Source organism: Anser cygnoides, chromosome 4, assembly GCF_040182565.1.
Source record: "Anser cygnoides isolate HZ-2024a breed goose chromosome 4, Taihu_goose_T2T_genome, whole genome shotgun sequence".
Taxonomy (NCBI): Eukaryota; Metazoa; Chordata; class Aves; order Anseriformes; family Anatidae; genus Anser; species Anser cygnoides.
The window spans coordinates 42,185,155-42,207,522 of NC_089876.1; the positions used below are offsets into that span (position 1 = coordinate 42,185,155).

Below are 22,368 nucleotides of genomic sequence, written 5' to 3' on the forward strand. Positions count from 1 at the left end.
AGATTTTTTTCTTAATGCATCAGTACCTGTTTGAATGTATTTTAGATGAAATTCAGTTCCCTTCACAGTCAGGGCTTTAGAAAAATCTGTTAGCTATTCATAGGCCTAATATTTAATTTTTTCCTCTCATTGTTCATGCAGGAGGCTAAATAATATTTAAAAATGGGTTAAATAAATAAAGTTTTTGCTAGCATGTCTAAAAACATAACCTGTTGTCCTGGACTAGATAGACATTTATTGCAACACTGCATTTTCAGCCACATTCCACTGGTTGGAAAAGATATGCTTAGTTCTTTGGAAAAGATCTCTAAGAAGTGAGAAATTCAAAAATGCTAGCTTCATCAATTTGTATAGCCAGTACGTTTCCCTTTGCTTCATGGCTGCCAAGAACTTTTATCCATTAAGGATATTCCGGCTCACATATATTCAGTTCTCTTACACAGATACATGCGTTCTGAGATAGCCAGCAGTTACCAGACTCCAGGATTTACCTACACAAAATGCTACTGAAATGAAAATATAAGTAATGAAATAAATAAAAGCTAACATATTGTTAGGCAAGCATGGTTAGATTAACTGTCTACTAAATGAAAAAAATATATATAAACATTAATTTAGCACGCGATGTAAATTTGACGGCCTGTGGTGTCTATATGTCAACCGCAGATGAGTCTGCTGATAAAATATCGTGATCTGATAAAATATCCTTTCTAATAACTGCAAGTCATTATATTCTTTACATTCCCGTTTTCCTAGTGGATTGGTTTTCCTTTCATGTCACTCAAACATTCCCTATGCTCTTTCAGGAGTACTTTGCTATGCGAGCTGCACAAATATTTCGGATAACACTTATCGAGTTAATTGCTTTCACCTCTCTACTGATTGTCTCCTCATACCTTGCTGTGATCAGCTTCCCACAGTTACTTCCCTGGCTATGTCTAACGTAATCCAAGTGTATGTCCAGGGCTGCTCAGTGCTGGAAAACAGAGCCTACCTTTCCCTAGCAGTGTTCCTAACATTGCCGCTCTCCTCCCCTACCCAGCAGTCACACAAGGATATTTGCCAGCACCACGTTTCAGATTATTCAGTTCTCTTCCTTCCAACAACATTAACCTCTCGCAATTTGCATTTACAAAGCCCTGTGGGAAAAGAAAGCCTTTTGGTCAGACATTTTGAGATGTCATGTTTTTATTTTAACTCAGGGAAATTTTCATCAGGGAAAGTAGCTGAACATGCTGTTCCCAGTTTTTCCCCAGTTTCTCTGGAATGTCCTCCTTGGCTGCTTCGATGGGATTCCGAGCTGGCTGAGTCTGCTCCTAAGAGTGGCTTTTTGCTCACCTACTTTTAGTTAGAATAAATAGTTTGGCTTTTGTTTTTACCACAATCAGTGACGGTTCCTTGCCATCTGTTTTTATGGGCTCCAAGTTTTGTTGGGCTGTGCCAGTGACTGACAGACAGAATGATGCGCTGCTTTAATCCTGTAGCTTGCCCCTTTGCTGTCACCAGGCATTGCCTACACCGTGGTCAGCTGCTGGTAGTGGAGGCCTGTGATGAGCACAGTGAGACGCTTTCCAATTACATCTGCCGGTGTTCTCCGCAGACAGCACAGCTTCCTTCAGACCTGCCAGTGAAACATCCCATCGGCTGCACTTCCTGCGATTTCCAGCAACATGATGAACATCTGTGATTTCCTAAGATGCACTTGAGCATGTCTCCTGATGGCGTTTGGGGTTCTGTTGGTCACTTCATGGTCTCTTGCGTGCAGTTCACTCTGCCGAACAGAAATGATATGCCTTCAGTATCAAGGAAATCATGCACTTACTACAGCTCCACTGTGTGTACCTCCTCAGGGAGAGCAACTCTTTTCATTCAGCCAATTTCCAGACACCTAGACAGCCAGCTGCACAAGACCAGAAGAGACCAATGTTTTGTTTGCCAAGAGCTATTAACAACAGCCTCTCTGGTGTATCCTCTGTGCCTGGTGCTTTCCCAGGCTTCCTTCTCAGCAGAGAACATACCACTTCCTCCCCCCAGATTTCGGGCTCATGAGGCTGCATCCAGCCCTGCTCTTGCTGGGGACCGAGCAGCCACAAGCAGGCCATGCTATCGATGGGGTGTAACGTACATCAGGCGATGCTAACGGTGAGCTCGCAACCCCCAGGCTTCCTCCCTCTCTCCTTCAGGAGATAGGTGTCTGGGCTGCACGTTCATGCTTCTCTTCCGACCTCCTATAGTATGAACAGTTCTGCTGAGATGGTCAAAAGGGCATCTCTGCACTATCTCCAAATCTCCCACCGAAGTCTCCAAAATAGTCTTTAAGCACTTGGAAAACCTTCAATTGTGGCACAGTGTTTGGTAAGAAACCGGACTGCTACATTTGCACAATTTCTTGCTTTAGGACGCCCTAGGTTATGCCCCTTCCCTTAACGTCTCCTCTAGTCTGCTGCTGGATCTGCATTATCCCTGTTTTGAAACTCTCCTATGTTCCTCAGTTTCCAAACCATTCTCTTTTTCTTTACTATTTTCTGCCTGCTCCAGCACCTTCTCATTTAGCCACGGTGAGGTCCAATGCTAACTTAACGGAAAGTGTGTGGAGACGGTTTGGAACAGTAAAGGGCTCTCTTTGTTCCTAAGTTTGCCTGGGTTTGTCTCTGTGCTCACCTCTGACAATGCCTCAGCCCTTTTTTGCCCAGAAACCAAATATTTCAGCTGATTCTAGAAAAAGTCAGCCAAAGCTGACATCCTCAACATCTTGTCTTTTCAACTTTCAATTTTGAGCTAGGAATTGACTCACCCAGAGCCTGCATTGTTCATTTAACATCTGATCTCTGGGGTTTTTATGTCATAACGTAAATGATTTAATTCTTTGCTCTGCTGTGGGGAAAATTCTGTATGCTGCGTAGTCTGGGAAACTCCCTAGGATATTGAATGAAAATGTAAAGAGTGGGTAAATCTGGCAATATGAACTCCACCAAAGGAAAGAAGGAGTGATTCCTTTAGGGGCTCTTCTGCTGGACACTGCCTGAGCTATTCTTCTCCTCTCGCTGTGATCGCTGGCTGATTTGACCACTCTCTTGGGAAACTTTAACAGACAAAAATTTGTCTGTTTTTTTTTTTTTTTTTTTTCTGGAAATTTGATATAAAAACAGTGCACTGCCACCGTGCAAAATATAGGTGCTAGCTCCTAACGGCTATAGTACGTATACATTGTACTGAGGTTTACTATTTAAACAAAGACCGCATCTGGAATTATATATACCTTGAACCTTATATGTCTGAAATGTTGACTGTTACTCACAGGCATCAGAAATCTGTATCTGCTTAATGTCACGGGTTTTCTAGCAAAACGTACTGAGTGAGTACAGTGAGTGGCCATGATTCCCAGTGGGACTGGACAGTAATATGAGCATTGCAGGGTTTGTGCCTACCTTCTTCAAGTTCTTCTCCTATTCATAATTAAATGTTGCACACAGCAGCTATAGGGCACATGAAACCACAGTGTACCTTCTTGCCTACCTCTCAACAGCCATATTTAAGCAAGATTTGCTAGAAGGATGCTAACGTTGTTTTGTTCACCCCACGGAAGAAACATGAAGGGCTTCTGAAACTTGAAAAAGCATGTGAGTCGCAGGGTCTGTTACATAAGGAGATTAGGAATGAAATAAGGACGTACTGTGTACTAGCCAAGCTACTCTTTATCGTTCAAAGAGACGTAATGAAATTCCTGAGTTTTGTAACCAAAATAAGGTCTCTCTGTCTCATGAAAAGGATAGATTAAAATGCTTTAGAGGAGTCAAAATATGAAATTGGGTTTCTACATTTCTGCTTAAAAAAATCAACAGGATGATGGAAGAGATATTTTTCTTTACTGGATTTCATAGCTGTGCTATTCGGATTGATCCAACTTTAGAAAATGTTCTTGCTTTAGAGAAAGCATTCTTGGCAATAAAATGTTTGTGCAAGCAGCAATAAGAGAACATTTTCAGGTGTAAAAACTACAGACCTATTAGGCAACACAATGAAATCTAGAAATATGAGGATAATAAAAAGCAAACCTGTTGAAAATTTATATTCACATCAGAAAGATATTTTGCAGGAAAGCTCTGGATACTAGATCCAGTAAAGAAAAGCCAGCATTAAGCAAAGCATTGGTGAGAGGAATGAAGAGATCCATAAAATCTTAGCCATGGCAATGCTAGAGGAATCAGGGTTGTTTATATATCTCCTATTGTGGCTTCAGAAAAAAGTGAATATGTTCTGTAATCTTGAATCTCTGTTTTACAGTATATAATAGACATCTTTATATAGCTATATATTTTGTTGATTGTGTCTCAGTGACTCAGAATGCAAGCCTGCAAGATGGCAGATCAGAAATAAAAACATTATAGAAAGTCTTACAGCTTTTAATAAAAAAATGAAGACTATCTGATAGAGAACTGAATCCCTGAAATGGCGCACGATGGCGGTTACATCCAGATCACAAGCTTTTCCTTACTGAGAGCCACATGGGACTTCTGGCAGGTCATATTTTAAAATACACCTTGGTATTATCAAATATTAAAGCAGAAATATTTAGGGCTCACCTTTGGCCCACCAGAGTGATGTTTGAACCTCCAGATAAAATGTAACCCTTCTAAAACACCGAGTTGGTGCTACTGAGTAGGCTGAAGCTCTTGAAGGATTGGGATGGTAGGTTCCTGTGATTCCCAACAGAGGGAGGATCTACTGGTCCCCAGCAGCCTCTCTGGAAAGCTTGCAAGGAATTGTTCCACCTCATAACTTACCCTGGTACTGACTGCACAGGCTGGATGGAAATTTCCACCTATGCTTGGAGCAAGGGACCAAGAAATCTCTTTTGACTGCAGTTTAAGATGTGCCAAGAAACATCTCTCTGTCTCTGTAGGCCCTGTGTATATCTGCCTATTCCACAGAAGAAATAAAAACATGAACTTCCCCTGCCGTTTCCTCATGGGTCAACCTAGGAAGTCATCTTTGCCCTGATGCAAGGGCAGAGGTAGGACAGCACGGGACTGCACGTCTCCACCCTGTGGAAGAGGGCTGGGTCTCCCTCTCTGCACCCCAAATCGGCATGACTGAGACCCACTCTCGTTCTGCGAGGAGCACAGACAGCACGAGAAGTGGTAGAGGAGGAGAACTTGGACCAGAGGGGTGGCTCTTCCTTGGGCATTCCTGCTGCAATGCCAGCAGGCTCAGTTCACAGTTCTCCTTGCTTCGCCTCTTCCTAGTACAAAGCAGACTTCGAAGCACAGCATAATTAACCACAATAAGTAATGAAAATGGCCTAGTTTGGATGTGATCACAGTGTTTCCAACTTGGTGTGCTGGCTGTCCTTTCCTGGGGGGAAAACTCCTGCAAAAATAGCCTCCCTTGGGAAGACACCATTCGTCCAGATGACATACCCACTGAAAAATAGGAAATCCTCTCTCTCATGTAGTACAAAACCCAGATGGAGGAAATTAAAATATTTCCCACATTGTTGAGTGCGTCTGAAAGGAAAGATTTAACCTGCACCTGTCAGTCAACCAAAGAGGAAATCAGATCGCAATCTGGTCAGGTCACGAGTGCTTCTGGGCAGAGCTACCAAGTGCAGAGACAGATAAGGTGGCACCTGGGATCCATCAGCCCCAGGGTTCACACCAAGACTTACCACCCCATTCTGGAGTGGGACTCTCTCCTCAGTGCCAGGGCTGGGTGCGTTTCCGATGATCTTCCAAAACTGCCGGGACACAGTCCTGGGCAACCTGCTGGAGGTGGCCCTGCTAGAACAGGGGGCTGGACCAGGTGGCCTCCAGAGGTCCCTTCCCACCTCAACCATTCCGTAATTCTGTGAAGAGGGTAAAGAGTGGAGACTGAAAGTGAAATAAAATGTGTAATAGGGCAGATGAACAAGCGAGGAGTTAATATGCAAGGAAGAGAACTGGTGAGAGAAAACAGGAAGACAAAGGGAGGGGTAAAAAAAAGGCTGCACCAGAAGGAAATTTATCCTATAGAGAATAAAAAAGAGTACGTTGGACCCCTGGATCCAGAAATTATTTTCATAGCCCTAGGGCAATGAAGAGAGTCAGTACATAAGAGTAGTGAACTGAAAAATGAACAAGGAGAAGTAATGATAGTCTGAAAGTCTTAGGGAACCTCTGAAGTCTTTGAAATACTGGTACATTAAGTTACAGCTGCTCCAAACACGCAGGGCAGAAATCTTCCTTTGAGGTAACAGCCCTGATGTTGCTACTCATTTCTTGAAAAATACCAGAAAGCAGAAAGGCTTTCTAGAAAGAGTTTTCTTCTATTTCATAGATAGCTGTACATTTAAGAAGAATTTAACATTTTGTAAAAAAAAAAAAAAAAAGAAGAAAATATATAGCCCTTATTTTTTTTTACTTTTTGAAGGGTCAGTTTTCTCTGAAATGAGTTAATCGGAGTCCAGCCTAAATACCATATGCTCACTCTTTAGCCCCAAAGTGAGAGGAGAAATACGTTTAGTTTTTGTTTGTTTGAACTTTAATGTAAGGGGTTCGGGGAGCCCTCTACAATGTCCCTTGGTGAAATGTTTACTCTGCCATTTTTCCACGGGGACAACTGTACACAGCTCATCTTTCCCTTCTAGGGAAAGGGTTTATTTTGAGGTTAAGGGAGACAGCTACTGGAAAAGAATCTTATTTAATAAAGAAATGAACAATTCATCTGGCAGAGCTGACAAAAAAGGCCTGACAAAGGAGCAATAATAGCGTTAACCTCAGACTCTGTGTGTGGTCCACAGATGAAGTGTTTTGAAGGCCATGGTTTGCCTGTCCTCTTTAAGAGAGAGAGAGAGAAAAACAAATCTGTGCCATTGCTGCCTGTGATTTTTTTTGTTGTTGTTGTCTTGTTACAGGAAAAGCAAAGGCAACTGTGAGGCCAACTTACTCTCTGCTTGTGATTGAACATCCTATTCTTGTGGTCATGGCAAAACTAAGCAGTGGTTTGGACTTCCAATAGCCCCCACCCCAAGTTCTGGATTTCACTGAAAATACCCGGAGTTTGACAAACCACTTTGTTCCTTAAATCATTGTTTTTCAAGGGAAATTTAATTTGAAAGATGTATTTATAACTAAGTGAAACCCTATGCTATGCAAACAAAAAGATTATTGTTTGAAATAATTCCCGTCTTGTTGGGACCATGTCCAGAACTCATATTTTCTCAGAGCCAAACTGAAATGGGACTACAGACATTCGGCTCCAAATCTGGTAATCCACGACTTCAGGGGCCAAATCCTGCTTTCAGCTCCATTGCTGTAAGTTCAAAGTTACTCCACTGACTTCACATTTGGCCCCATATGTGGAAAACAAGATTTCACCTCCGTGTCATGCTTTGCTCAATTTCTTCTTGGATTTCTCTTTGTCCATTTTCCTCTCAAATTTAAAAACAAGAATTTAATCCAGCCAGCAGATTAACTTGAGCAATAGAGAGCCAATGTAAAGTGGGCCAAAAAAAAAAAAAAAGTAGAAACTGGAAGGTGCTGGTGCCTGAAACTGAGGTCCAAAGGCATGAAGTACCTTTTGCTCTGGCTGACAGGAAGCTGCTCCTAATATCTGTGTATTTTTGAGGAAGGGAGAGCATTCTAGTTCATGCTATTGCATGAACAAAAGTATATTTTAATTAATTCCAAACATCAGGCATTGTCAGCTTTAAGGATCTTATTACATCATGTTTTTCAGTAAATTGCTACCGTGATTGGTTCTGCCTGGGAGCCAAACTGAGCATGGCCCTTATGTGTGTCAGGGTAATGAGGAGGAAGGAATCTAAGTAACCAGCCTTTCCCTCGCACAGCTCACATAGGAATAAAAAGTTCAGTCCGTGGATTCCTCTCTTTCTTCCTTTCCTCCCTGTTGTGAAAAAGTAGACAAATAAATGTGTGGGAAAATAATTTTGATAACTTGAGGTATTCCAAAATCTTGAGATTAATTGAACAATAAATTGTAGATCCGTATAGGCTTTAGTATTCATCTTTCCAAATCTTTGTCTGCAACCGGGAAATCTCAGACCTTTTTAAAGAAAAGCAGAAGCTGGCAGTCTCAAACGTTCTCATGTTGACACGTCCCTGGAAGCACGAGCTGTGTAAAGACACAGTCAGTGTGAGATTAGGCAACAAAGACTGTTTTTCAGCTCCATGATAATTACTGGAACCAGGCAGACTTGCATGTGCAGGGAAAGAAAAGGAAAGTAATCCCACCCTAGGAAAGTCATTCCTTACATATGCGTGTGAACTCGGATCTAGGCAGAAACCTATGACATGGTTTATGGTTTCCTTAATATAAATTAAAACCATTGAACAAATTATTGCAAACATTTCTTATAGACAATAAAAGTAGATGTGTAGAAGAAACTGCAAAGGATTATCAGTGGTCAATATATTTAGTCTTTGAGAGTTACCTAAGCAAAATATGGTTTCATATAAGCACATTACCTCAGGGTTTACACCCTAACTTTAGTTTATATTGGGAGTGAAGATATGGTTGACCAAAAATGTATCAAGTCTGCGTTCCCATATCAAAAATATATTCCTCTCTGTTAACCACATGCCCATCTGCTTTTTATCCTGTCCCTGGTTTTGTTCTGTCCTATACAGCTTTAGCTTGCTTTGTGTAATTTCACAGGTCTGTTTATGAATGAGTTTCTATTTACTGTTATTATTACTCTTGTTGTTAGGTATATCTGATTAGGCTTTACTAGTCCTAAGGAATCCAGCACCAGGATGGAATTAAATGTACTTAAAACCTGTAGGCTACCCAGGCATCTGAATAGAAAAAAGGCTGAAATGTCCTCAGCAGCTGATGGCTTCACCATGACACTGCCCCATCCCCTCCCAGGGGCTCCACCTCACCCTTCACAGGCACCTGGCTCTCTGACCACAAGTGGGAAGCAAAATGGCAAAGTAATTTGTTCCTTTGCAGCTTTCCTGCAGCACAATCTGTACTGCTTCTTCCCACCTCTCCTCAAGAGCAAGGAGTCAAAGAGTTTGTTGTATCCCAAGAAGATGCCACAGGTGACAGCAAGCTACTGCTCCAGGTTTTGTCTGATGCACAAGTCTCTGAACATTACCTTCCCCCTGATGGCTTCCAAAAGCAAAGCATTCAAATATAAATAGCTGACTAGAGAAACGGAAAAACTTTGGGACAAGTAAACTGCAGCTGACACAGTTTTATGATCATTCTGCAGAATCTTGGATTGTTTGACTAGAAAAAAACTATTATTTTTAAAGCATCTTCTGCTGAAATTTTCTTTGCAACATATTTGTCACTGCCACTGCTTGCTCTCACATACAAAAGAGACAAGGACCCAACACCTTCCATTTCTCTGTGATCTATGAGATTTTTTATTCATTAGGGCATGCAGTACTGGTGTGATGCACAAGACAAGCCTGCATAAATGGACTTCATGTTAGCTTAGGGGTAGGAGGTAGACTGGTCCCTGGTTAACTGGGGAGACAGAGCATTGTATTTCAGTACATCTATAAGGGGAGAATGTGCCTAAAATGCTCATACAAAGCTCACCACTATGTGATTTTTGAAATGAGAAGTAGGTGATAGAAGTAGTAGAGAAATGTCAGGTAAGGTTTTAGAAGGAATTACTACTTCTTTAGATGTTTGTTTTAAATAAATAAAATTAACTAAATCCCTAAATACACACTTGCTAGGATGGTCTGGGATATTCTCTAATGATCTTCTATCAGGACCACTTGCTAATTATGCTACATTGTAGTACTAAGCAGGCATATCTTAGAAGGGCCTGAAAAAGTGTCTCCCTCTCCCAGTAAATAAATTCTTGCAGTGCCTTCTCTGGGCTGTAATAAATGAAGAAAGGAACTGGGAAGCCATTAGGTACTGCCTGGTACATTTCAGGACGAAACAAGACAGCATTATTTTTTCATTTCCAATACTAGCCTAAAATGAAAACTCAGGATAGAAAATGATACTACAAACATTCAATGATAGGACTATTCAAGCTAGATTTTCAGTCAGTTTAAGAGCCATGCCATAAATTGTTATAGAGCTTATCAAAAGAAATAGTCATGATGATTTAGACAAAATAATTGCCTTTGACCTTTCCTTTCCTAGTGAACAGTCCTCCTTCTGAAAAAGCAGGCTTCTTAATGCTGGCAGTTCTCCAAAATGGTATAGAAGTACTTATTCATTAATGACATGGAGTGGTTATCATTGGAAAATTCGTATTAGGTTGGATTCTTGCTATTTTAAATAAATTACAAAAAGCCTATTCCTGACTTCTTTCACATAAAAGAACAGTTGACTTGAATGAGAAAAAAAAAAAAAAGAATAAATCTATCTCATCAGAGTGCAATATGCACATTTCATGGATACAGCGCTCAGTGCTATAGCTGTGTTCAAGGCAGGTGCTCTTGTAGGAATGTCCCGTCCCTGGTCTCCCAGGCAGGAGACCTGCAGGGGCATGATGTGGCTCCTGTGCAGCTCAGGTGGATTTCCCTTCATGCACAACACAGCCTCGTGTCCTCACACAGATTAGGGATGTGACCAAGCTGTGTAATAGGAGCTGGAAAACAGAAAACGCCACATATATACACAACTGTGTCTTTAGCAAGCTGAATACAATTACAGTGTTTTTCTTACTGCTCTGTTCTTACTGTAATTTGCACAACAAGAACCAAATGCTACTTTGGTGCACCAGGTGTTACAACATTATTGCCATGCCTAGAAGCCTTGTCACATCCCTAACTGGGGCATTGCTGCAGTTCAAATAGCAACAAATTACAGTGGTCTAAATAGCGAGTCAAGATAATGAGTCCAAATTGACTTCACTGCCATTGCATCAGTGCAACACTGGGTAAAATCTAGCCTTTGGGTGGAGGTAGCTCCTCTGGTGGAAGGTAGGTCAGTGTGCCTTGCCCTGCTCCTTCCCTCTTGCCAGAGGAGACAGCAGCTAGAGCCAGGGGAAGGTGCAACTGCATCCTCTTTTTGCTCTGGAAATTTTGGCCATTGGGTGTTCCCTGTTTTCCTGCTCGTGTTCTTCACTCGAGCTCAGAGGACAGATTTGCAGCTTGAACTGTCTGATTCCTCAAAAAGACATTCCTCTTCGGGCATTTTCCCCAAATTTGAGACTTCGTTTGTGAAGCCTTCTGTCCACAGGGGATTCCTCTGTGTGTAAATGCGTTGCCAGTGTGCACACTGAAATCTGTGTAATTAGTGTAACAAGGTTGTTTGTTTTTAAGCCTTCAGCTGATGAAACAGTGTATGATAGTGATAATTTTTGATGTACAGATAGTGTTATTGTCCACTGTCAATACGCGGTTCATTTGTGTAAAGCAAAGATATTTTTTCTTGAAAGGAAAGGAAAAGAGGAGAAGATTCATATCAAAGCTGGTATGAGCCTCAGTACATAAATATTCTATAACATGTAATTGTAGAACTACCTATTATATGACATATGATACAGCTTATTGCTGGCTTTACAGAAAAGTTATAGCTCATGAGATAATCTTGAGCAGCACTTCAGGCTTGCCTTACTGTTTGGGAAGCTTAGTGATGACAGATACCTGAATCTGTCATAATACTAAATCAAAAGCTGTTATGGTATGGCTAAGGTTCATGATACAACTAGTGTGACATGGGATCAGCGAGATTCAGGGACTGCATTTGGGACTGTCTTCCTTGGCTTCCTATTGTCTTTGGGTTTGATGGATCCAACCTGGGAATCTTGGTCTCATGAATGCTGTGAAAGCTGTGGCACAAGCTTGTGCTGGAGCACCTGCAGCTCCCCGCAGCCTCTGGAGAAGGTTGCTAGCCTCTTCTTTCATCAACTTGCCTCCTAGGTCCTATATGTCACTGTAGACCCCAGGGTGCAAGGAAATCAGTGGGACAGAGGGAGGAGGCCTGAAATTTGGGTACAAAGGTAGCATGACCTCTATTCCCACTGCACAAGCAGAGAGGCTGTGTAGTTACCACCACCTCTCTTCTGTGCAGAGGGATCTACAATTAAAAAAAAAAAAGCAATGCAGAGCAATGCACAAAGCATGTCTGCATCAGCAGTAGCGAGTCTTGACAATTGTGGCAATGTTCCCACAAAGGCTTTGCAAATATTTATTAATTGTTTTAGTGTATGAGAAAAATATAAACAAAGAGTATTGATTATTTCAGTCTTCTAAGCTCATTATATCTGTGGATACTGCAAATGCTTTTAAGCACAGGAGATTATGCAGGGCAACGCTCCTTCTGCAATGCATTTGAAGATTACGGGAACGTTATTGATACACTCACACATGCACAGTGGTGCTCCATACAGGCTTATAAAGCCAAGTGATATTTGCCTTACTTGATCTCTCAGAAAGTTGCTGACCTCCTAAACAGAGTTGTTTTGCTAAAGCTGTTTTGCTGATTCTTATGACATATGGTCTTTCCTGATGTGGGAGGTCTGCTTTGGCTGATGGTGGGCTATGAAAACTACGGTCACAAGAAGTTGGGCTGTAATTATATCATATGTACGCATACCCCTGCGCTCTGCAGAAAGGAATGTCAAACCACTTCAGTGTTTATCAGTTCCCTATCTACGGGTGAGCTAGGAGAGCTGCTCTTCTTATCTTACCAAGCCCATGTTTCTGGAGCTGAAGGTCACAAATTCCAAAAAGCTAGATCACAAGTTGGTGCGAGCTTGTGTTTGTGTCTGTGGCCTCTTACCAGTGGCATCTCATGTTTAAACTGAATTCCTGTCAGCATATATTTGCTGCTTTGAAGTGAAAAACATTTTCACCTCACTCAGAAAACTACCGTGACTGAAGCATTACACAGTTACTCGCTGCTCCCTGGTTCCTGTGCTTTCTGCTTTCTACATACATGCAGTAAATGAGAGAGGTCCACTTAACAACTGTCATATACCACGTTTATTATGGACTGCAGCTGTTGACAGTTATGCAACTGGGATGAAATGCATCCCCATAAAAAGCACTCATATGAGGCCTGTGCCACCACATAGATTCTGCCTGAACCCTCAAAATAGACCTCAGGTAGGCCCAGCAGCAGCTAGGGGTCTAAGTGGATGACAGCAATCTGAGGCACTTTGACTGCTCTCTATAATATTTTTAATGCATAATCCATCTACCCCAAGTTATTTCACTTCCCCATTTCTGGTGCTGTCTAGGCACTTTGACTAGAAAACAGCAAGCACAGCATGTTTCTCGATTTGCTCTTTTCCCTCAGAGAAACTTAGGAAATCACATTTAAAAAAAAAAAACAAAAAACTGACTTACAGCTTGTTTACACCAAATATTAAAGTTGCACCATGATATGGTCTCTTATTCAAATTTACACTTTCTTTTCCTGTAGCTTTGAAGAACATATCACACACTTTCCTCACATGGTGTATGTAGTAAACTGCAGAATTACTTCAATTCCCACTGGCTTCAGCAAGTTGCAGGACTTTTTTTTTTTTTTTAGCTGAGGTTTTGGCAGGGGCTTTGGGGAAACAGCAGTACAGATGTATGGTCATGTAAGAGCAGATTTATGATTGCACATGAACTCTTTAGTATTTCAACAACATAATGTTCCTTTACATTTAGGCCTTTTACAGTGTGTTATGGAGAATAAATCCATATACTTGCAAGCACATCTCTTTCAGTCACTTATGCAAATACAAAGCTGGCACAAGTTAACATCTGCTGCTGTTACAAATGGGCCTGTGTGCATACTGTTTGCTATGCACATATTCAGTGCAGTCCCCAGTCCTGCAAGACACACTGTGCTCCCCTCAAATCACTCAGCTTACACCAGTAGAAGTCTGCCCATCTGGAGAAGTGGGACAGAGCAATGCGTATCTGTGTGCCATACTAAATCTTTAATTAGGTTTGGAAAGGTCAAAAAGAAGATTCAACAACGTTTCTGAACTCAACAAAGCCTAGTTGTGGAACCTACCTGTCTTATCTTTAAGCATTGCCTGAGTTTTTTTCCAAAAATGTTACTATTCTAAGGACTTCGAAATCAGAGGCCACATTGCTATTGATTATTATTTGCATGCTTGTAGTAACAAGGACCAGCTCTTTACGGAGCTGGACAAACATGAGCAGTGTGAGAGCAGGCATGGGAAAACTTGGCAGTTAATTATGGCAAGAGGCTGATCTGGATGCAAAACAGACATGGTTTTATAGCGTGTTTTCTCTCTACCAGATCTCCGTAACACTATAATGAGCGTTGCTGTCATACTAAATTCCTGCTGTGAGTCAGAAAGGGGGTGAAGTGGAAGAGCCTCCAACACTAGCCCCAGTACTGTTTGTCAGGAGGCGCAGTGAGTACAAGCCCACAAGGATTTTGCCCATGTCTCTTTATCCTAACATCCCTTCCATCCCCTTGGGAGGAAGTGAACAAAAGTGGGTTTAACACCTGACAAGTCCTGGAATTAGAGCTCAAGACAAACTCTGATGAAAAAAAAAAATCAATCTAAGATAATAAAAACAAACAAGCAAACAAAACAAAATTAAACAAAGACCCTGTGGGATATAGGCACTGCATACCCTGTTAAATTCCCTGCATCTTTACATCTTTACTTTTCATTTTTGATTTTTATTCTTCTTTGTCTCTGCTTGAGCAATAACATCATCCACTTGTCTTATATTAAATACAGCTTCCTTACTTGTCAGCAATGTCATATATCTCGATTGCTACAGAAAAAATGTTAGAGGAAAATCATCATTGCCCATTAATATCAATAGACTTTAAAACTGATTTCTTCCATGCTTTCATGCTCTGTTTTTATTAGATGTTTAAGTTGCTGTGTTCTTATTAAATATTACAGGATGTTGCAACAAATGGAAATAGGCCATTGCAACAACGTTGACATTACTAGTCAGTAGCAGTTCCCATTTCATAAGCTTGTTTTATGGGAGCCTGTAATTATACATTCATAATAAAATATGAACTTTATACAGTTTGTACATTTATTTTCAGTATTCAGACAGAAAATTTTAGAGTAGAAGCTAGATCATTTTCAAAGGGAAGAAAAGTGTATCGTGCTATATTGAACCAAGATACTCTGTTACACTGAAAGAGAATAACTGCACACCAAGAACAGAACAATCTCTTCTCACAAGTAAACCTTTATTGAACAAAACATCATGGGGCAGATTTTGTACTTTTGCATTGAAGAACCTGATTGCACCATAGAGTTGGAGACATATAACTACTGACTGACATTAAAGTGATCAAGGTCATAAAATACAGCTGAGGTTATGCTACTTCTCCTCACCTTATCATGTGAAGGGATTTCAAACCACTTTTAACCTTTGGTTAGGTCCTAGATAGGCTTTTATCAAATCTGTACAGGCGTGCAACAAATTAGACTTTAGCTTATTATCACTATTCCTCTATCTGGCTTTGGTCAATTAGGTGTGTTGGGCATTTTTCAAATGGCATTAGGTACCTCATTTTTTACTACAGTAAACTGACAAACAGCTGTGCCAGGAAGAGAGAAAATATAATATTGCTTCTGACGGGACTGCTGCGATGCACTTTGTCCCACTGAGCACAGAGAAGGAACACTGTGAGTATTGGGAAAGGCACACAGAGCCACTTGGTTCCTGGAAGAGTCTTGGTACTGCTGAGTAAAAGTTGTGGGCTCACCTCCAAAAAAATAAAAATAAAAAATAAGAAAATTATCTTGCTCTCTTGAAGTATGTAGTTATCCAAAATTCTGACAGCTTGAGTTTTTTGGTTTTGTTTTTGTATTTTTGTGGTGTTACCTATCCTCTCTCACTATCAAAGATGTTTGCAGAAAGAGCGCTCTGACTTCCTGCCTGTTTGATCACAACACTTTATTACTTCTAATTTGCTGTATGTGGGAGGCCAAGGATTAGCACAGAACTAAGCGTTGCAAACTCAGATCTTCCTGCTATCTGACTGCGGTATTACATACCAACTACATCCAGCTCCAGTTTACTGTGTTTGAACAGAGATGTTACCCTCATGGCAAGGCTCACATTCTGTGTTTATACAACAGGTTAAAATATGAGGGGCAGAACACGTTGGCTACACACAAGCGGTTGCCTCGAACAAAGGGTTGCTCCTTCCACGTCTGTATGCCTGGCTCCAACCCCCTCTTTTATCAGTTCGTGGCTAATCCTGCACGCCTGGCCTCGCCACACTCCTGCTGTCCACCCAAGCTCAGGACACACCTCTGTCACTGTAACAGTCTGAAATTTTTCTCTTACTCTCCAGAGGGGAGTGAGCTGAGGTGCCGCTCTCATTTCACACCCCTGGCAAAGCATGACCTTTTGATGGGATCATGAGTACCCTGTCATGCACTGCCTCCGACACTCAGTGCTGGAATTGTGTGGCTGATCAAGTAAGCAACAGTTTCATTTCTTACCATGCTGGATGACCTCAAATTTGTGGAAAAGGTGATGGCTTAGTTGGTGAGTTGGGGTTTTGCTTCCCTCAAACTCTACCTTGGTAGATGAGATGGGAAGGGTCTCATCCAGGGGAGAGACACAGAGCCCCTTCCCACACACAGTAATGCTCTCCAACCTCCTGAAACTTCTCACTGATCCTTCCCAACCTCCTGTCCTCATTTTGGGAAACCGTGCCACCCCTCCCACTAAAACAAAAGTTGTTACTCCTGAGGATGAAGATAATGTCTACAGGCAAGTCCCGAGCTGCTGGTTTGCGCCATTTTGATCCTACTACAGCAGCCTCCCAGTTCCCTGTTCCCAGGTAGGCCCACGTCACTGAAACACAGCTTGTCAGACACTCTCCAAGAATACTTTTTCCTCAGAAAATATTGATTCACATTAAATATATTCCTCAGTTCTAAAATAGAGCTTCTGAACAACGTACAGGCATAATAAAAGGGTAAAAATACCCAGGAAAAAATAGCTAAGCAGTTCAGGTACTCACTCAGAAAGCAGAGGCAGATTCAAGTTCTCCTCCGTGTCAGAAAATGCAGGGATCAAAACGCACCCTTCCCACCCTTGCAGGAAGTGAGTTAACCACAGGTTACGCCATACTTTGCTGTTTGTAACCTTCTCTCCGTTTTTCATGACTTTTTTGGTTGGTTCACCAATTTCTCCCCCTTACAAAGAAAACAGCCAGCTTCCAGAGGAACGGGAATACTTAGAGGAAGGCTTCAAGCAATCTAAAAACATTAGGAGGAAGAAGCATTAAAAAATTGACATTTCAATTTTTAAAGAGAACACTATTATGCGCTACCTTTGTATAAAGAAAAAGTAAATCAGTACCCAGAAAAATTAAAGCTTTTTGACGTTCAAATGCTAAAAGTTGTATCTTTTCTCAGGAGAAAAACAAACAAACAAAAACAAACTAATAGTGGAACACTCTGAAATTTTCAGTGCCTGTGACGAAACACCTTAATGATATCTGAGGCCCACACCAATGGCCCCAGCATGAACCTCAGCAGAGTGCCTTTTTCCTACAGTGTTCGTGTGACAGATAATGAATGACAGGAATGTCTGCGACCGCCTGCCTGCCCCAATGATTGTTCTGGAACAGGCTTCAGTCCTCAGCAAATGAAGCAAACAAATCAAAATTATGCCATAGTAGTTATACCATACAATGAATCCATGAAGATAAGTATTCCGTTCCTGAAATACCAAATGCTTTACTAAAGACTTGAATCTCGAAAACCACAAAGAGCTATCTGTGAAAGCCCACAGTACATACAAATAACTTACAGTAGAGCACAAAATTTATATTTCAGAAAAAAATGGTGGAATTAATTCCTTTAAAATTTGACGTAATAGTCTCCAGTAGAGGAAGATGAATCAATAAGCAGAAAATATTTGTTTTGGTGTCAAATGTAGCTCTTCCACCTGGTCATGAGTTTTCTGTGAGCGGTTTAATTCATGGTTTTTGCAAACTGTGGCTTGCTAATGACTTGTGACTATCCACACATTATCAATAATCAATATCTGAGTTGTGTGGCTTGTCAAGTGAGCAACAGTTTTAGTTCTTACAATGTTGGATGGCCTAGATTTTGTGGACAGGGTGATGGCCTAATCAGTGAACTAAGATACTGTTGCCCTCAAGGACACAGGGGCAGGTGGAGGGATAGAAATAGAAGACAATGTATGGTGATTTTGGGGAAATTTACATTTTTTTATTTAAATGCAAGTAGAACATTAAATACATTCACCCATAACGTGGAAATATCTTTTTCCTGTGCTTTGACTTCTTTAATTGAAAAACACGTTTGTGCCTGGAAGAAGCAGGGAAAGTGTGGTATTTCTGGTACATCACTGAGAAGCCGTAGAAGGGACAAAGACTTGTAACACTCAAGCTACACTGAAAAAATGTCAAAGAGGCATCATTTTGTGGCAAGGAGAAGAAGGAAAGAGTTTTAATCTTAGTGAATCTGACTGAGTTCCTCAGTTTTGATCTAAATTTTGCAGTGTTGGCAAGAATGAGTCCATAATCATCTTGAACTGTTCCCCTCACTGTCCCTCATACCCACTTCATTTTTCATTACTGAGAACTCTGATTGTTCTCCAGAAGTGCTGGAAATTATACAAGAGTAAACGAACAATCTCTCTAAATTGTGATCTGATCATTATTGCCACTTGTAAAGTTACTTGAAATTGTCTCATCTTCCTGTTCTTTATAGACTTAGCTTGGGACATCCTGAAAAAGCAGCTGTGACTCCACTGCCCTTCTGCTGCACTGTTTCTCTAACATGTTTTCACGTTGTCTCGGACACTGCATAACCTCAGGGCTAGGCATTTCTCTTCCCCTGACGGTGTCATTACACATGCTATAGCCTGTCAGTTTCAATCTGATTTTTCCTTTCTGGTTTGAGGGGTACAGAAACATTTGGAAGATGTAATTCAAACTCAGGCCATATGATACAGTCCACTCACTTAGCTGAGAACATCTGCTTTACTCTACTGCTGTGCACTCCTGACTAGGTAATAATTCTAGACAGAAAAGATCAGACTGAGCCTGAAAGAGTTCAGACCTATGGAAAAGAATCTTCTGATGAAGCCTGAGTCCAGTGGAAACTCTTAGCATTAAAGTAAAATAATGAAGATCTTGCAAAGAAAAAATGCATGTTTCCCTGTTTGAAAAGGCAAAAAATAAGTATACGTTCCTTCTCCACATTTTGGCATTTTTAAACGTTTCAGAGATGTTAGATGTTGTGGTAAAGAGTAGAGGTTGATAAAGTAAAAATAATGGTAGCAACACATTTCTATTTCCTTGGAGGCAGGCTGTGGGAATCTCAGGCCAAAGCACTGAAGGTTTTATAAGTAAATACAGAAAGACCATGTCTCTCCTTTTCGCTCTGCCTGGACAAGACTGTTCTGGCTTCAGTACAAAGTGTTTGACCCTGGAACTCAAATCTTTTTATCTGATTTGTAGATTTGGTAGTCTACCTATTCCTGCTATTGATAAAGGCTGAGGATCTTAAAAATTCTCAAAAAGGCTTAACTGAAATTAAAATAATGTAATGACTGAATAATAATAACTAAATAATAATGGGAAAAAACATATATATCCGTTCAGGACTGTCATTTACCTCCAAGAGTATGGTTACTTTCCTGACTCACATGCTAGGGTTTCATTTTACCTAACTTTACACATCACAAGCATGGCTATGTACTTCTGTGCTACTTGTCTAGACTCTTTTTATAGTCAATGGAGATAAACAAGCACTTCAAGAAGGCAATTCACCCAATCACCTTAACCATCTGTCTTTGGAAGAGATGAAATGCGTCCTAGTTGGTTATATCTCACCACGGACTATAAAGAAGTGTAGATGACTAGCTCATATGCAAACGACCATGCTGTAGATGACTACAGTGAGATGCACCCCAGCCTAGATGACTTGCACTGCTAGTTGGCTTAATGTAGTAGGACTCCTCTTTGGCTGATGCTGTAGGCAATTGCCAGGACTATCCCTGAAACTGTCCTTACTCCAGTAGAAAGTATTAGGGATGTGGAAGGCATACATTTCTTATTCTTCTAGTGAGTTAAAAGAGGCGTAAACATGGCTGTCTCAAGAGCTATTGTTTCGCATTTCTGAAGGAGGGGCCCCTAAGTCTGCAGATAAGCTACTTCATAGTGGTGATTTCTCTGCAAAGCAGCAGGTTCCAAACAACGTGAATTTGGGTCCTAATGTGTGACCCTGTAGTCTGAGAACATGTTGGAGAGGCATCTTGTAGCTGTTGTCTCTATCTTGTGGTGGTAGGTCCTCTTCTGTGACGTCTTCTTATGCTGTCACTGAAACCACCATCCTGAAATGCTTTCTTATTTGCTGTCTCTTAGCCTTTAGCTGCTCCCCCAGTACTCTACATAGCAATAAATTTATTTTGGAGGGAGAAGTTCAAAACATCTTCCGCCTTGTGTATTTGGAGGACAAACCACAGCCAACCAAAACAGGTTGGGTGATGCATTCTTGACTATGCACAACATAGTTTGGTCTCTTATATGACCATACATTACAATTTATCCTGAAAACACGGTCATCTCTATAGTAATTCATATTTCTATTACAGGGTCAAATCAAACTTGTCTGAACTGTTAAGTTTCCATTGTGTGGAACTTGTAAACTGCTTCCTGATTTTTATATAAAAAATTCCACTGATTTTCAGCACACTAGGATAGGTGCAAAGGTATCATCCTTATGGGGGGAAAATCTTGCTGATTCATTTTTAAGCAGTATAGACCTGAGGAAGTTTCTGCATGGCTGGCCAACCAGCTCGCCTGCTCCTTCTTTCTTGCTCAGTGTAGAGAGAAAAGGGAAATTCCCTTGCATGAAGTAGGGCATACAACTTATCCCATGGCAAAAAAAAAAAAAAAAAGGACAAATGGACAAACATTTACCAGTGAACTTCCATTCCAGGAGTGTGAAGGAGAATTTTCTACAAAAATCACAAAGGAGATCTCAATGTATTACAAAAACTGTTCCTTTTTTTTGTGTGCAAGTTCTGCAGTATACCCTTTTCTGTGTTTGCCTGCATCAATATTGAAAGGAAAAATAGAAAAAAGACAAGAGGTAGTTTAATGACCAGTAAACAACTCTAAAGTGTTTGGACATCAAGTCATCTCATTTAATTATGACTATTTTGTATTGCTCTTTCCTAAATCTCTTTTCCAAATAATATATATAACTACAAACTGAAAGAAAGAAATACTAGGTAATGTAATCCATGGACTGCCAGAAGAATTCTGTAGGTTAATTTACCTAGGAATATTTCTGAATCAGAAGGAGAAATACCTCAGATGAAAACAAATTTCAACTTCATTTTTTTTCAAGCTTAAAAGAATTTTTTGCACCGGTTCATTGCTGCACAAATACCTAAAAATGTTTTGGGATGTAGTTCAACATGCAAAATGTATGTTTTTTTATTTGTGTTTTAAGTTTCTTGTGCCACAACAAAGTGCAAATTTTGTTTTAAAACGTATGGAAAAGGCACAGAAGAGTTTAGGCATCACTGTCAGGAGCCACAGCTGAATGAGGCTGCAATGTGAAACTACAGTGGAATAAACACTTAGTTTTTCACATCACACAATACAAAGTCAAGAGCTGTAGTGAGCAGCGTCTTTTTATGCAAGTCCAGAATTTCTAAGCTATTTGCATGAGAAATTAGTATCATTTATATTTTTAAAAACAAATCCATATGAATTTAATCTCCTCATCTATCAGCTCCTGTTTCCTTTGTCAAGAGGGTTTGGCAGGCAAACCAGAGGCAAATGGATTTACACATGACCTACTTTATGTGGTGAATTATATAAATAGTCTACTCCAAAATTTTGGAGAAGCCATTTAGAACACTTTGGAAGGCATGCACAAAGGAACACAAAGTCAGTGGAGGAATGAAAGCATCTTTCACATGCTCGCAGGATGAAGGTAGCAATTGAGATGAAACAAGTCAGAGGAGCCTGACGTCCAAGGCAGTTAGCCAGCCTGTGGCAAAAGCCCCATGACTGTGCGTGTGGCAGTCACACACCAGGGCACAGTGTCACCTTGCCACTGGAAGTGCCTTTTGTTCACAGTTTTGCACAACACAGTTCATCGCGGTATCTGATCACAAAATGGATACTGCCTTGGACGACAACAGCTATACGGGATTCATAAATAGTAACACATGCAACTGTGCAGGAGCTGGGCCTGGAATTATGTTGGCATTAAAGCCGGCGGGAATTCTAGCCGAGCTCCGCTCGCTAGCGGCTCAGCTGGGCACATCCGCTCCTTGGCTGCACACAAGTGCCAATTGTAAGCTTCTTTTTTAGAAATGGAGAAAGCCTCCACCAACTGCAAAATGACTGGTAGCAGTTGTTTGTTTTCTTAACGCTAGTAAAAAAAAAAAAAAAGTCAGGATAAAGCAAGGGAAACTCGTGGAA

General features: G+C 40.9%; 1 long non-coding RNA gene across 1 annotated transcript; it reads right to left on the reverse strand.

Annotated features, from left to right (window-relative positions):
* Positions 1-1,170: 1,170 nt before the first annotated feature.
* Positions 1,171-18,115, reverse strand: LOC125184114 (uncharacterized). The gene is made up of 2 exons (XR_007167458.1): positions 16,909-18,115; positions 1,171-1,771 (listed from the first exon to the last, which is right to left on the reverse strand). It is a non-coding gene; the product is annotated as an uncharacterized lncRNA (long non-coding RNA).
* Between the last annotated feature and the right edge of the window lie 4,253 nt (positions 18,116-22,368).